Source organism: Cherax quadricarinatus, chromosome 60 (assembly GCF_038502225.1).
Source record: "Cherax quadricarinatus isolate ZL_2023a chromosome 60, ASM3850222v1, whole genome shotgun sequence".
Classification (NCBI taxonomy): Eukaryota; Metazoa; Arthropoda; class Malacostraca; order Decapoda; family Parastacidae; genus Cherax; species Cherax quadricarinatus.
In genome coordinates, this window is record NC_091351.1 from 6,171,535 (window position 1) to 6,189,034 (window position 17,500).

A 17,500-nucleotide genomic window follows, 5' to 3' on the forward strand; every position below is an offset into this window, starting at 1 on the left:
CCAATCCTGAAACAAGCCAGTGACTGGCTTCGAGAGTCATTAACACGAGTCACAATACCCTGACCGAAACAATTTAAAACTAACCGACGAATTAGAAATGAAATAAACAGCCTTTCGTTTGGCCCGTTGACCATCTTCAGGTCTTATTGTAGCGTCAAATGGACAGTATTACCTCACCTAAATAAATGTCAATGCTATCTTGTAATGTGTGCTGTTGTTGCTATTATTATCATCTCTGACGCTGTCATCTCTTAATGTGGTTGAAATATTAAATGTAATATTGCGTCAGTTACATTAAATATAAGTCAACATGTAAATGGGAGAATATTTTTGCAGAAATGTACTAAAACTACCCACACGAAGCTAATAATAATAATAGTAATAATAATAATAATAATAATAATAATAATAATAATAATAATAATAATAATAATAATAATAAAATGTAATAATTGTAATAATGAACTATTACTACTACTACTACTACTACTACAACTACATCTACCACTACTACTACTACTACTACTACTACTACTACTACTAATAATAATAATAATAATAATAATTTAGTTATGCTTGATAAATAAAACCTAAACTTATTCTGAGGACAGAAGTACCTAACGGAGAGGTGAGCCCTTGAGTGCAGGTGAGCCCTTGAGTGCAGGTGAGCCCTTGAGTGCAGGTGAGTTCTTGAGCACCGACAAGCCCATGAGTTGATTTTACTGGCTGTGAAACGACTGATAATGCATGAATAACTGCTGCTGTGGTGAGTCAGGGCAGTATAATTCACAGCTACTGTGATACAACACAGTAACACATTCACAGCTGATGTGATACAACACAGCAGCACAATAACAAATGCTGTGGTACATCACAGCAACACACTCACAGATTGTGGGCTTGGCAGACACTATCCTCCCTGATTCTGGCAGGCACTATCCTCCCTGATTCTGGCAGACACTATCCTCCCTGATTCTGGCAGGCACTATCCTCCCTGATTCTGGCAGACACTATCCTCTTTGATTCTGGCAGACACTATCCTCCCTGATTCTGGCAGACACTATCCTCCCTGATTCTGGTAGACACTATCCTCCCTGATTCTGGCAGACACTATCCTCCCTGATTCTGGCAGACACTATCCTTCCTGGGTCTGGCATACACTATCCTATCTGGTTCTGGCAGACACTATCCTCCCTGGTTCTGGCAGACACTATCCTCCCTGGGTCTGGCAGACACTATCCTCCCTGATTCTGGCAGGCACTATCCTCCCTGATTCTGGCAGACACTATCCTCCCTGATTCTGGCAGACACTATCCTCCTTGATTCTGGCAGACACTATCCTCCCTGATTCTGGCAGACACTATCCTCCCTGATTCTGGTAGACACTATCCTCCCTGATTCTGGCAGACACTATCCTTCCTGGGTCTGGCATACACTATCCTATCTGGTTCTGGCAGACACTATCCTCCCTGGTTCTGGCAGACACTATCCTCCCTGGGTCTGGCAGACACTATCCTCTCTGATTCTGGCAGACACTATCCTCCCTGGTTCTGGCAGACACTATCCTCCCTGGTTCTGGCAGACACTATCCTCTCTGATTCTGGCAGACACTATCCTCCCTGATTCTGGCAGACACTATCCTCCCTGGGTCTGGCAGACACTGTCCTATCTGGTTCTGGCAGACACTATCTTCCCTGGGTCTGGCAGACACTAGCCTCCCTGGTTCTGGCAGACACTAGCCTCCCTGGGTCTGGCAGACACTATCCTCCCTGGTTCTGGCGGACACTATCCTCCCTGGGTCTGGCAGACACTATACTCCCTGGTTCTGGCAGACACTATCCTCCCTGGTTCTGGCAGACACTATGCACCCTGGTTCTGGCAGACACTATCTTCCCTGGTTCTGGCAGACACTATCTTCCCTGGTTCTGGCAGACACTATCCTCCCTGGTTCTGGCAGACACTATCCTCCCTGGTTCTGGCAGACACTATCCTCTCTGGTTCTGTCAGACACTATCCTCCCTGGTTCTGGCAGACACTATCCTCCCTGGTTCTGGCAGACACTATTCTCCTTGGTTCTGGCAGACACTATCCTTCCTGGTTCTGGCAGACACTATCCTCCCTGGTTCTGGCAGACACTATCTTCCCTGGTTCTGGCAGACACTATCCTCCCTAGCTGTCAGACACTACTCTCCCTGGGTCTACCATACACTACCCTCCTTGGTTCTGGCAGGCACTATCCTCCGTGGTTCTCGCAGACACTATCCTTCCTGGTTCTAGCAGACACTACCCTCCCTGATTCTGGCAGATTCTACCCTCCCTGATTCTGGCACACACTACCCTCCCTGGTTCTGGCAGACACTACCCTCCCTGATTCTGGCAGACACTCTCATCACTGGTTCTGGCAGACACTACCCTCCCTGGTTCTGGAAGACACTACCCTCCCGGGTTCTGGAAGACACTACTCTCCCGGGTTCTGGAAGACACTACCCTTCCTGGTTCTGCCAGACACTACCCTCCCTGGGTCTGGAAGACACTACCCTCCCTGGGTCTGGAAGACTCTACCCTCCCTGGGTCTGGAAGACACTACTCTCCCTGGGTCTGACAGACACTACCCTCCCTGATTCTGGCAGATACTACCCTCCCTGGTTCTGGCAGACACTACCCTCCCTGATTCTGGCAGACGCTCTCGTCCCTGGTTCTGGCAGACACTACCCTCCCTGGTTCTGGAAGACACTACTCTCCCGGGTTCTGGAAGACACTACTCTTCCTGGTTCTGCCATACACTACCCTCACTAAGTCTGGAAGACACTACCCTCTATGATTCTGGCAGACACTACCCTCCCTGGGACTGGCAGACACTTCCCTCCCTGGGTTTGACAGACACTACCCTCCCTGGGTCTGTCAGACACTACCCTCCCTGATTCTGGCAGATACTACCCTCCCTGGTTCTGGCAGATACTACCCTCCCTGATTCTGGCAGACACTACCCTCCCTGATTCTGGCAGATACTACCTTCCCTGGGTCTAGCAGACACTACCCTCACTGGGTCTGGCAGACACTACCCTCCCTGGGTCTGGCAGACACTACCCTCCCTGGGTCTGGCAGACACTACCCTCCCTGGGTCTGGCAGACACTACCCTCACTGGGTCTGGCAGACACTACCCTCACTGGGTCTGGCAGACACTACCCTCACTGGGTCTGGCAGACACTACCCTCACTGGGTCTGGCAGACACTACCCTCACTGGGTCTGGCAGACACTACCCTCACTGGGTCTGGCAGACACTACCCTCCCTGGGTCTGGCAGACACTATCCTCTCTGGGTCTGGCAGACACTACCCTTACTGGGTCTGGCAGACACTACCCTCCCTGGGTGTGGAAGACACTACCCTCCCTGGGTCTGTCAGACACTACCCTCCCTGATTCTGGCAGATACTACTCTCCCTGATTCTGGAAGATACTACCCTCCCTGATTCTGACAGACACTACCCTCACTGGGTCTGGCAGACACTACCCTCCCTGATTCTGGCAGATACTACCCTCCCTGATTCTGGCAGATACTACCCTCCCTGATTCTGGCAGATACTACCCTCCCTGATTCTGACAGACACTACCCTCCCTGGGTCTGTCAGACACTACCCTCCCTGATTCTGACAGACACTACCCTCCCTGGGTCTGTCAGACACTACCCTCCCTGATTCTGGCAGACACTACCCTCCCTGGTTCTGCCACACACTACTCTCCCTGGTACTGGCACATTAAACCCTCGCTGGCACTATTTAGACTCAGCCTACAGCAACTGGTCCCAAGTTCTCAGTTCTACAACAAAGTTTAACTTTAAATTCTACTTGGCACAGTTTCACGAGGGCGGATCACACTCCCTAACCCAGTTTCCCGCTCCCACACGCAATCTCACTCCCCACTCCCACAATCTCACTCAACGCGCGCGCACACACACACACACACACACACACACACACACACAAAGGTGGATTGGGATAAAATGTATCACAGATGGGACACAGCAACAACGGGTCACAACTGGAAGCTGAAGACCCAGATGAGTCACAGGGATGTTAGAAAGTATTTCTTCGGTCATTTAGTTGTCAGAGTGGAACAATTTGGAGAGTGAAGTAGTGAAGGCAGGATCCATACATAGCTTTAGGAAGAGGTACGACAAAGTTCTTGGAGGAGGGAGAGAGTGGTCCTAGTAACGACCAGCGTAGAGGACGGGCCAGGAGCTACGATCTGACCCCTGCAACCACAAACACGCGAGTACAAATAGATGAGTACACATTCGTGGACTACAAGAAGGCATTTAATACTGTACCGCTCAAGGGACTGAGAGAAAAAATTCAGAAGCGGGTTGTGAATAACAGAGAATGCTCTGCAGTAGATTGAAGCATATCTTATGGAAAAGAGATAGAGCGTTTTCCGAGGGGACAGAATGGGAAAGTGTAACAGGCGGGGTTCCATAAGGCTCGGTATTAAGACCAATTCTATTTCTGGTTCCTGTGAGTGATGTACCATAAGAAAGTCAGACGTTGCCTGGTTGCAGATGATGTGAAATTTACAAGGAAAACAAAATCTGACGAAGTTATGTAGGAACTACAAATGATTCTAGGGAAAACTACACAACTGTTCAGGGGAATGGTTATTGAAGTTCAACCCCAACAAATACAAGGTTATGAATATTGAGGAAGACAAGAAATTGAGTATAGACTCTTTGCACATACGCTGCAACTCTCGTTCAGTGAAACAGATATAGAGGTGAACATAATGCCGAGCATATCGTCAGATGAACACATCAGCCGAATAACCTCTGCAGTGAATGTTCGCTTAATTAGCTTTCAAGAATCTCAACACAAAGTCATGCAGGACCCTTCATACGACATCTTGGAGTATACGACACCAGGAAGCAACCCACATCTGATAAGGCAGATCAAGTAACAGAAGAAAGTACAGAAATTTGCAATAAAAACAGAAACAGAGTTAAGGCGAATATAGTTTCGAATATAGGTTATATATATATATATATATATATATATATATATATATATATATATATATATATATATATATATATATATATATATATATATATATATATATTTGCTTCACATTAAATTCATTATCAATATTAAATCTATCGACAAGACAATTATGACAATTTGTGAGGTGTGTTTGCAACACTGAAGTGTTCTTTGATCACTTTTGCAGTTGTTTTTTCTGAATATATTAATACTGATCTTCGTTAGTTCCTCCATCAGTCTGGTTGTGGTCTGAGCTTGTGGAGTTCGACCTCGTTATGCTCCCTGCTTGATCAGTCTTATTTGTGACTACAAGGTCAAAGGTGCTGTCCAATCTTTGCTGACCTAATGTGAATCTGTCAAAGACTTACGAGTCCGTTTGCCTTCGCTCATTTTACTTTTTTCTGGGGGGGATACAAATTACATTTCCCAGGAAAATTAATGTTCGTTGCTGGGGTTATAAGGTTTCAGAAACCACGCTATTTACATTAATTCAGCTTTAACTACATCGTTTCTGGTGCTGAGTAGCTCAAGGTTTTAATGTAGAGGCTGACAGTACCTTGTCTGTTGTCTATTTATCCTTCATCTACGACTGCGCCTCCCACACCATATCCTGGATCACTTCGGAGGTTGCAAGGAATGCATTTTAGTGAAGATGTCACTTTCAAGATGGAATTTGCTATTACTGTTTGGTTTAAAACCTTGTTTAGTGACTTAACAATAGCGATGTAATAGTGTGTGTTTGTGGTGAGGATGTTTGCTGGTGGTATTATCTATGGTTAGAAAGGTGAAACAACGCACAAGGAGAAGAGAATGCAAAGTAAGCCTTCTCTTGGACAACGTTTCGTTGTACGGGGACTTTCAAAACTCTCTTCTTGGTGTGAAACGTTGTCTACGTAAACGCTTGTAAAGGCAGATGGCGGATAGCCTAGGAGAATGAGCTTAGCAGATGAGTGAAAAGTAAAACTTTGACACAACGTTTCACCGGTTTTACAGCTTATCGTACAGGTTGCTGTATGGGCGAAACGCTGTGCCAGTGAAGGTTTCACCCTGAATTTCTCTCCAATTACACCAGTGTTCAATATACATATATCTCCGATCGTGAATCTGATTCTCAGACCAATGGTTCCATTGGATATGCGACCAAAGAGAGTGACGGCCTCTACCCTTCCTTCCTTCAAAGGAAAGTGCCTCCATGCCCGTGGAGGGCTCCCAATCCGAGGAACTTGAGCTAAACCTCCTTTGAGTTATACCTCTCGTTTCTCAAGTCTAGTATAACCTTCATGAATTTAAAGCTTCTGATTGAATATAATAATAATAATAATAATAATCATGGTAGTGACCAATATAAGAGGTTGTGACCTCCATTATAAGAGGTTGTGACCATTATAAAAGAATGTGACCTCCATTATAAGAGATGACCGTTAAAAGAGGTTGTGACCTCCATTATAAGAGATGACCATTATAAGAGGTTGTGACCTCCATTTTAAGAGGTGACCATTATAAGAGGTTGTGACCTCCATTATAAGAGGTTGTGTCCTCCATTATAAGAGGTGACCATTATAAGAGGTTGTAACCTGCAATATAAGAGCTTGTGGCGTCCATTATAAGAGGTGACCATTATAAGAGGTTGTGGCGTCCATTATAAGAGGTGACCATTATAAGAGGTTGTGGCGTCCATTATAAGAGGTGACCATTATAAGAGGTTGTGGCGTCCATTATAAGAGGTGACCATTATAAGAGGTTGAGGCGTCCATTATAAGAGGTGACCATTATAAGAGGTTGAGGCGTCCATTATAAGAGGTGACCATTATAAGAGGTTGTGGCGTCCATTATAAGAGGGTGGGGAGGAGGTGGGTGGTGAGGCAGGAAAGTAATACTGGCAAGATGGATGATTCTCTTCCACCTGCCAAGTTGCTCAGTTATGTCATTCATCACCACCTCCAGTATTGAAGCCGCCGCCACCTCCTCCACCACCTCAACCACCTCCTCTTCTTCCTCCTCCACCTCCTCCTCCTCCACCACCACTTCCTCCAACTCCTCCTCCACCACCTCCTCCACCTCCTCCCACACCACCTCCACCACCTCCACCTCCTACACCCCACCTCCTCCTCCTCTTCCTCTACCTCCACCTCCACCACCTTCTCCTTTTTCCTCATCATCCTTACCTCATTTTCTCCTCTTCAAGCTTCCTACCCTTTCACCTTTTTTTTTTCTCTTATCTTCGTCTTCGTTGTCCCTTTCTTCCTTTCGCAATCCTTCTCTTCCCCTTCGTTTCCTCCTCCCCTTCCCTCCTTCCTCATCCCACCTCTTCATTGTCTCCTATACGATTAATAGTCATTATCGTGCTTAATAGGTTTTCTTATGTGTTTATATATATATATATATATATATATATATATATATATATATATATATATATATATATATATATATATATATATATATATATATATATATATATAGGGGTTGGTAGGAGAAAATTCTCAAACAGCTTCAGGGAGAACCTTGAGTTTCCCTGAAGCAAGTTTGTTCTTTTCTCGGAGGATGAGGGTCTATATATATATATATATATATATATATATATATATATATATATCTATATATATATATATATATATATATATATATATGTCGTGTCGAATAGGTAAAACTTGCGAATTTGGCTTAAATAGCAATGCTCATTTTGCCGAATAAGGCAAGCGAAAATATGTGTATGCAATAATTTCGCAAAAATCATTCCGAACCTAACGAGAAAAATATATTTCATTGTGTTTGTTTATTATTAAATTACTGTAAACGTATCTAAAATTTATTTTGTTGGATTAGGCCAAATTAAATTGCGCTTCTTATATTAGGTTAAGTAAGTTTTCTAAGGTTCTTCGCTTACAAAATTACTAATTTTTACATAAATATAAATGAAAAATATATATCTTTGGACGTATAAGAGAAAATTTTAGGACTTAATTTTAAACGAGTTCTTGCTTAATGACCAATTTTGCCTATTCGGCACGACAATGTATATATGTATGTATATATATAATGTATATGAACGTCAATTTATCCCGAGCATCATCAGTTTACTTTATCTCAGCAGCTGATTGATTAAAAAACATAGCGTAGTTTTAATCAAAATTGGTTGAGAAGCAGCGTGTAAGAACGAGGTATTTGCAGCAACAAAAGCATCAATCTCATCCTCACGGGGGCAAAAGTGTCTATGTGAGCTCGCTATACAAAGCGTCAGTAAAGAAACTCTTTTTTCCTCCCCAGTCTGAAGATGAATTGCAGGTCTCCAGCTGCCAGTCCATTTTGAAGGGTCATTAATCAGCGCTAAACGTCGGGTTGCAGCCAATAGTGCCCGCTTAGCCCCACACTTCATTTTTACTGGAGTAGGTCGTGTCTTGGCTATTAGTAATACCGACATGCTCTCTGGTGGTTGGAAGGGCAAAGAAATAAACAAGATTCTGGCCGTGTGGTTTCGGAGAATGCACACGGATGCTATGGGGTAGTTATCTTATGAGGTTCACTCGTCAATTTTATTCGAGCAAATGTTATAATATTCAATCCATCCTTGCAATTTCTGGGAGGATTTATCAGACGTTTTCCACCAAATTTCTCGATTAACCTTATTTAGGTTAGGTTGGATTTAGTTAGGTTACGTTACGTTATACTTTAACAATAAAAAAATAACCAATTAGAATATACCACAGCGCTAATAAATACAATATATGACAAAAGCGAGAACAAGTTATGACCCGCGAGAACAAATCGAAGACCCACCGTGAACACTGGAAATATACGAGTTAGAAAATGACTGTTCACTTAATGTTCCTTAAATAGTCATCCATTTGACTGTTCTAGCATCACTGAAATACTGTCTGTTAATAATAAAATGCGCTGAGATATTATCTGAAACCCCCATTAAACAGCACGCAAAAAGTAATGAAAAACTACAATATCATGGCAGAGCAAAGACACCGTAGCAGAGCCAGCCTTTAGACAACGTTACGTACTAAGGTGACATCGACAAAGCTCAGTTGTGTACCGAACGTTATTCAAATAAAGTTCTCCTCTGCTTTAGGTCTCTCAAGAACTAATAGTAGTCTGTTGTCTTTAGTTGTACACAAGGGAAAGTCTTAAAGTAGCTTTTACAGTGGTATCAAGGTACTCGATACTCACACTTGTCCAATGGTATTAGCACCCAAGACACTTCCAGAACGCTCTGTCCTCTTCTGGTATTCGGTATTACCAGAGACACTCTTCCATACCATCCTGGTTTCCAGGTACTCTGGAAGTCATTAGCGTATTGTGCAGCAGTGTTAAGTAATATTACTTAGGATGTTCACACTTCACACGCTAGTCACACCACTCTCATTGATTAGGTGGAGTAGGTGAGGAAGGGTAGTAGGTGAGGGAGGGACTAGAGGTGAGGGAGGGTAGTGGGTAAGGGAGAGACAAGGGGTGAGGGAGAAGAGCGTCTGGAGACTAATTGTTTTTGATTATTTCCTTTGGTGATGGTGTCGAGGGTGGTGGTGGTGATGTTATTGAAGGCGGTGTTTGGACTGGCTACTGTCGGTGGTGGTGGTGGTGATGGTGGTGGTGATGGTGATGGTGGTGGTGGTGGTGGTGGTGGTGGTGGTGGTGGTGGTGGTGGTGGTGGTGGTGGTGGTGGTGGTGATGGTGGTGGTGGTTGATGTGGAGGTGGTGGTATTGCTGGTTGTGGTGATGTGGTGGTACTACTAGTGTTGCTACTGAGAATAACAAAGGCAACGCACTGTTCCTTAAACAAATACAACATATACTGTACCATGACACACACACACACACACACACACACACACACACACACAAACACACACACACACACACAAACACACACACAAACACACACACACACACACAAACACACACACACACACACACACACACACACACACACACACACACACACACACACACACACATATACACACAAAACACTCACGCTACATAAAGCACCAACGCACTAATCTTGCAGCGTGTAAATCAACTGCTGTTTCCTCCACACGCACTCACACTGTCCCCCGTGATTAACTCTCTACTCCAGCCATGGTTTACGGGGACTCTGGGTGCTGGTGTAAGCACACCCACGCTGCTGCTACTGTACTTTAAAGACCCTTGAAAGGGGAGGGGCAGGGGCTGCTTTGATGTTGTTGATAGGTTCTTGATTCAACGAATTGGAGCAACTGATTACAATCTGATTACCTTCCATTACCCAGACGATGGATGGCCCTTACACTTTTGGCTCTTCCCATGTAAGACACAAGTGCAACATTTAGGTATAGTGGACTATAGGTGAATTTTAAGTCTCCTAATTCAACTGATGAAGGCAACTACAGAGGCGAAACATTTCTTCAACAAGAATACTTAAATGTTGGACAAGTATTTTACCCATCAACTTGTCGGTATTGCGTACTATTTATAATATTATACAGGGTGTTTCACTCGTAGGAGGCCCCGAGTTATAGTTTACCGCAGACATAATATACCAACAAGACGGTTGCAACTACCGAAGTACCAACCCGGGGCCTCATACGAGTGAAACACATTGTGCAAGACGGTCTGTATATACGAAGTAACAAAATCTGTCAGCCTGAGCTGGGAGACTTCGGGGAAACAAGGAGGATCAAGTTCCAGCAGAGTTAGGTAATAGATGGTATTAAATACCGTGAAGTATGTCACTAACACACATGTTTTATACTAGGATAATTACTGAGACGTTTTGCACTCACTTTTATGTCTCATTTTACTGATAAAATGAAATGTTTCATCAATAAATGTTAGATGAGTAAGAGACATGAGTAACAGATGCGTATGTATATTATCGAAATTTTTCGATTGTTCTGCAGGCTTCTCCAGTCGAATGCAGAGGTGATTAAATACTGGAGACAGCAAAAGCAGTGAAGAGGTGAAGAGGAGGTGATCAGTTCCTCAGCCTTGAGAAAGTAGTTTTGAACTGGTCATTCCTCAGCCTTGAGAAAGTAGTTTTGAACTGGTCATTCCCTCAGCCTTGAGAAAGTAGTTTTGAACTGGTCATTCCCTCAGCCTTGAGAAAGTAGTTTTGAACTGGTCATTCCCTCAGCCTTGAGAAAGTAGTTTTGAACTGGTCATTCCTCAGCCTTGAGAAAGTAGTTTTGAACTGGTCATCCCTCAGCCTTGAGAAAGTAGTTTTGAACTGGTCATTCCCTCAGCCTTGAGAAAGTAGTTTTGAACTGGTCATTCCCTCAGCCTTGAGAAAGTAGTTTTGAACTGGTCATTCCCTCAGCCTTGAGAAAGTAGTTTTGAACTGGTCATTCCTCAGCCTTGAGAAAGTAGTTTTGAACTGGTCATTCCCTCAGCCTTGAGAAAGTAGTTTTGAACTGGTCATTCCTCAGCCTTGAGTAGTAGTTTTGAACTGGTCATTCCCTCAGCCTTGAGAAAGTAGTTTTGAACTGGTCATTCCCTCAGCCTTGAGAAAGTAGTTTTGAACTGGTCATTCCCTCAGCCTTGAGAAAGTAGTTTTGAACTGGTCATTCCCTCAGCCTTGAGAAAGTAGTTTTGAACTGGTCATTCCTCAGCCTTGAGAAAGTAGTTTTGAACTGGTCATTCCTCAGCCTTGAGAAAGTAGTTTTGAACTGGTCATTCCCTCAGCCTTGAGAAAGTAGTTTTGAACTGGTCATTCCCTCAGCCTTGAGAAAGTAGTTTTGAACTGGTCATTCCCTCAGCCTTGAGAAAGTAGTTTTGAACTGGTCATTCCCTCAGCCTTGAGAAAGTAGTTTTGAACTGGTCAGTCCCTCAGCCTTGAGAAAGTAGTTTTGAACTGGTCAGTCCCTCAGCCTTGAGAAAGTGGTTTTGAACTGGTCATTCCCTCAGCCTTGAGAAAGTAGTTTTGAACTGGTCAGTCCCTCAGCCTTGAGAAAGTGGTTTTGAACTGGTCATTCCCACGGACTTGAGAAGTGTTCGACTCCATAGTCTCGGTCAATAAATATCACGACCTAAACGTCTTCAATAACGGTGTCCTAAGTGTAAATATCCGTTTTCACCATTTTCTAAATATTCCAGGATTACACCTGCCTCATATTTACAGATATGCATTTTCTGTTACTTTGTAATTACCATATCTCATGATGATCTGTTACACACACAGAAGAACTGGAGCTTTTGTCAATGTGTGTTTGTGATGGGAAAGGTAAGAAAGAGATACTAAACAGTGACTAATTTGGATGAAACGAGCAATGGCAGTTTAAGACGTTTCGCCACACGTGCCGAAATGCTTCATCAATGTGTTGAACCGTGCACGTGTGTCTTTCTACATACTGTTGGTTTCCCTTGTTCTCTATAAGAAGAATTATCCACTCAAGATGCAAAACATCTTTTGGGACATTATGAAACACCACAGTGCAAAAAGATGTTCCAATAAAAAGCATCTTGTGAAATTTCCCTCTTTTCAGGCAATCAACGGTGTCTACTGCCAAGTAATAAGTCAAAGACACTTACAAATAAAGATACCCTTTATTCGACAAGGTTTCAGTCACAATGGGACTTTATTACAACGTCCCCAGCTTAAAATATCTGCGATTCCCCTCCCTTCTGGCTGTCTTGAAGCTGTCTATCGTTAAAGCATTTACAAGCTTACGTAAAATATACAATGTAATTACGTGTGAGCCTGACAAGGGAAGTCTGAAGGATGAGTTCAAACTTGCAACACGGGGGTTGCCTTGTTGCCGGTGAAGGGCTTTTGATCCTAGGAATGAGGGTTACCCTTCCCTTTCTGATTGCTTCCCGTTCCATAGGGGCTGTATGACCCCCCTATGGGTTTAGCGTTTTCTCGTGAAAGTGGTAATGATTCGTCCATAGCATTCGAAAGCCTCAAATAAAAAGCGTTCGGAATTATTATAGTGATGGGAAGCGCTAAACCCGTAAGGGGGTCATACATCGCTTGGGGACTGAGAAGGAATCACGTTCAATCTAAGGATGGGAAAAAGTAGTTCCATTTCCTTGAATCAAGATCCCTTTAATGGCATCATGGTCTTCTCATCCTCACTTTCCCGCCCTTGAAGGAAATAGACGTTGTCTCGTAGTCTAACGAGACCGAGACCAGCCTCGTTAAACGGTCTCATCGCTACACGGCTACTGCTACCCTCCGTCACAGGCTGACACGCACCTCTGCTCCAGTTGCCCATCTTCAACTTCAACCTCGCTGCCGTGTGTAGGAAGCTGTCAGCTAATCGCTGACTCTCCCGCTGACGTCTCCACACGCGAAAATGGAAGGAGATCATACAAAACAGGGTAGCATGGTGTGTACGAATGGTATACAATACCGACAAAATGAGATTAAGACACATGTGCAACATCTGGGTATCTTTATTGTAGACGTTTCGCCATCCAGTGGCTTTATCAATTCAAATTCTAGGACATAACTTGAAGACAGTAGAACTATGTACAGAAGATGAGGTAATCAGTCTCTCAACCTAGGAGTAGGTGCGAAGAGCACCATAGATGTTGCACATGTGTCTTAATCTCAGGGTAGCATGGTATTTAAAACCGGGTGGCTTATCATATAAAACTGGGGAGCCCACGACTATACATAACTTGGCGGGATACAGCTATATAACACTGGGTGGCACACGTCTGTTTAACTGGGAGACCCAGGACCATGTAAAACTGGGAGACCCAGGACCATGTAAAACTGGGAGACCCAGGACCATGTAAAACTGGGAGACTCAGGACCATGTAAAACTGAGAGACCCAGGACCATGTAAAACTCCGGGAGGCCCACTATATAAAAGTGGTTGGCCCACAACCATACATAAGTGGGTGGCCCACGATTGTATAGAACTGAATAGCAGAAATCCTACGATGCTAAGCTGCACCACCCTATTTAAAACTGACTGGTGCTGCCCTATATAAAACTCTAGCAAGGCACTCAATAAAATCGAGTGTCACCGCCCGGTACACAAGAGCGTCTGGTGTAGATGGAGTTGTTTTGATCGCACCTTCCTCCTGTTACAAGAGGCGGCACAAAAGCTGGGATAATGAGATGTGATGTGGTGAACAAAAGCTTGAGTCCGCTTTTTCATTGTCTCTTGTGAGGCGTTTTGTCCCGTCGCCCAATTTTTGTGCTTTCTCAGACCCTGAATGCCAGGGAGTGAGGGTAGAGACGTCAGTGTATGGTAACATACACACAGACACACACACACACAGAGGTACACACACACACACACACACACAGGTAAACACACACACAGACACACACACACACACACACACACACACAAACACACTGATCAAAGGCACAAACTAGTCCGCATGGAAAATACAAAAACAAAACAATTCAAGTACTGTATATTTCGGCCTCAGTGTGAGGCGAAATATACAGTACTCATATAACTTCATGTTTTATATTGCCTACATGAGTTTCTTTACATAATAATAATAATAATAATAATAATAATAATAATAATAATAAATTAGAATATATATATATATATATATATATATATATATATATATATTTATATATATATATATATATATGTGTGTGTGTGTGTGTGTGTGTGTGTGTGTGTGTGTGTGTGTGTGTGTGTGTGTGTGTGTACTCTAGCCAGAGCACGCAAGCTTGGCTTATGAAGCAACAATCTATTATCCCAGCCAACACACTTGACAAGGCTCTACCTAGGTCTACAAAATGTAATTTTGTTGTCGTAAAACTCACGAAATTTTCATTATTTTATTTTAACCAACACTAACTCTACGATAGGTTGGGTAACACTATGTTATTTATTAAATTTATCTATTTTTTTTAGCACGGTTACGATACATTTGCTAATATACATTTACCGAAAAAAATTTAAAAAAATGTATGTAATACATTGTGTCTTATTAAATTGTTAAGTAATGTACAGGAGATAGATTCTGATAAAAAAATATTTGTTTAAATATTTGTAAAACTCTTTTATTATTATCATTATTACTATTATTATTATTATTATTACCATTATTATTATTATTATTATTATTATTATTATTATTATTATTATTACTATTATTATTATTATTACCATTATTATTATTATTATTATTATTATTATTATTATTATTATTATTATTATTATTATTATTATTACTATTATTATTATCATTATTATTATTATTATTATTATTACTATTATTATTATTATTATTACCATTATTATTATTATTATTATTATTATTATTATTACTATTATTTTTATTATTATTATTATTATTATTATTATTACTATTATTATTATTATTATTATTATTATTATTATTATTATTATTATTATTATTATTATTACCATTATTATTATTATTATTATTATTATTATTATTATTATTACCATTATTATTATTATTATTATTATTAATACCATTATTATTATTATTATTATTATTATTATTATTATTATTACTATTATTATTATTATTATTATTACCATCATCATTATTATTATTATTATTATTATTATTATTATTATTACCATTATTATTGTTATTACCATTATTATTATTATTATTATTATTATTATTATTATTATTATTACTATTATTTTTATTATTATTAGCTAACAGGGATCATACAGCGCATGTGCAGTGTGAAGGAATCAGGTTCAATCCAAGGAAGAAGACAGGTCTAGTTCCTTGCATCAGGAGCCCCTTGAACGGACTGTCTATAACGTACGGCATGTGCTTAATAACATATATATGTCGTGCCGAATAGGTAAAACTTGCTATTTTGGCTTACATAGCAACGCTCTTCTTGCCGGATAAGGCAAGCGAAAATTTGTATATGCACTAATTTCACAAAAATTATTCTGAAGCCAACGAAAAAAATATATTTCATTGTGTTTGTTTATTACTAAATAACTAACATAAATACAGTGAAGAATAATAATGTTCCAAGAGCTATCTTGATGTCTCACCTTATAATAATAGTAGTTAAAGTGACATACCAGAGATGTCACCTGACATGTACATTCTATCGGGTGACTCACGAAATCGTAATGACACGATTGCAAACAAACCATACCCCGGCCGGGACTGAACCCGCGGTCAGAGAGTCTCAAAACTCCAGACCGTCGCGTTAGCCACTAGACCAGCTAGCTGTCGGGTGTTTGCTACCTCACTGAGCGTCAGCCAGTAGGCGCACTTCAGTACATCTTCACTTGTCTCAACATTTTTTTTATTTTGTTCAGGTTGAGAGTTACATGTAAGTTGAAAGTGAAATTGTTTGTCAACATAGGTAACAATCCTTTCAGTTTTTATGTTAAGCATTTAGTTTATACATTCCAGTACTTATATTAACATTGTATACTGTACTAATTTTTATGGGGTTCGATTCTGTAACATGTTACACGTTACAACTTTATGAGTGTTTAACCAGTCAATGGGATGATTTAAAACATTTCACATAAATCGACAGAGTACAACACTGTTTCGTAATTTTACTTATATCAAGACTTTTTCCAATTTTCATTATTTATTACAATCTTTTTTGATTACTAATATTTTACAGCCGAAGACTTACGCAATATAATTTACCAATACCTGTGTCTATAATCATTGATGTTTGTGTTTAATAGTGATTTATATTAAAATTTTGTTATGGCAATGGGAATTCCTCTTTCATTCATCCTTGGTAATTTGTTCGTGATTTTTTTTAAACGAAAATGCTAAATAGAATTCTTCTTGATGAGGCTAAATGGTACACAAATTTTGATGATATAATGAGATCACAGTAAACAGGTGATATCACAATATGAAAAACAACCACACTGTGAAAAAAAATAGTGAACTTCCAAGCGTTTTCGGGATTTCTCACATTATCAAGGAGCTGTGATGATGTCCTGTGCTTCTTGCCTAAGAATACACATTTAACCCTTAAACGGTCCAAACGTATATATACGTTTTTTCAACATCCGAAAGTATGTAAAAAAAAGTAGATCTTTTTTGTTTTACATCTGAAAACGTGTGAAAAAACTTTTATCTACCTTTTTTTTTTGTTATATTTGAAAATATATAAAAAAAAGTAGATCTACTTTTGGAGCACTACGAATTTGAACGTCGATCTATTTGGACCGTTTAAGGGTTAAACTAGTTCCTACCTGAGTTAGAGACTTGAGTCTCATCCATAAAGTTTGCTATTGAATATGAAAAATATCTGCCTTTATCAAATGTTTTAATTATTAAATGGGATCAAGAATTTAAATACAGAGTACACAAAACCAACTAATATATGTTCTTATGTACACTATTATTCATCACATCAAGACAGTTAAATGTTCTGTGTTCTCTTCCAAGTTCTTGAGAACTCTGCCTACTTGTAGCACAGAGTTCATAAATGAGGAAATAATGAAGTTATAAGAAATATCTTATAATCTAAAATATCCAAAAGAAATTATTGGCTAAGTATTAAAATTTGCTATAAATA

General features: G+C 40.8%; 1 long non-coding RNA gene across 1 annotated transcript in view; it reads right to left on the reverse strand.

The window, feature by feature from the left end:
- Positions 1–17,500, reverse strand: part of LOC138854462 (uncharacterized) — an 84,968-nt gene that overhangs the window by 59,245 nt on the left and 8,223 nt on the right. The gene's annotated exons all lie outside the window — the stretch shown is intronic.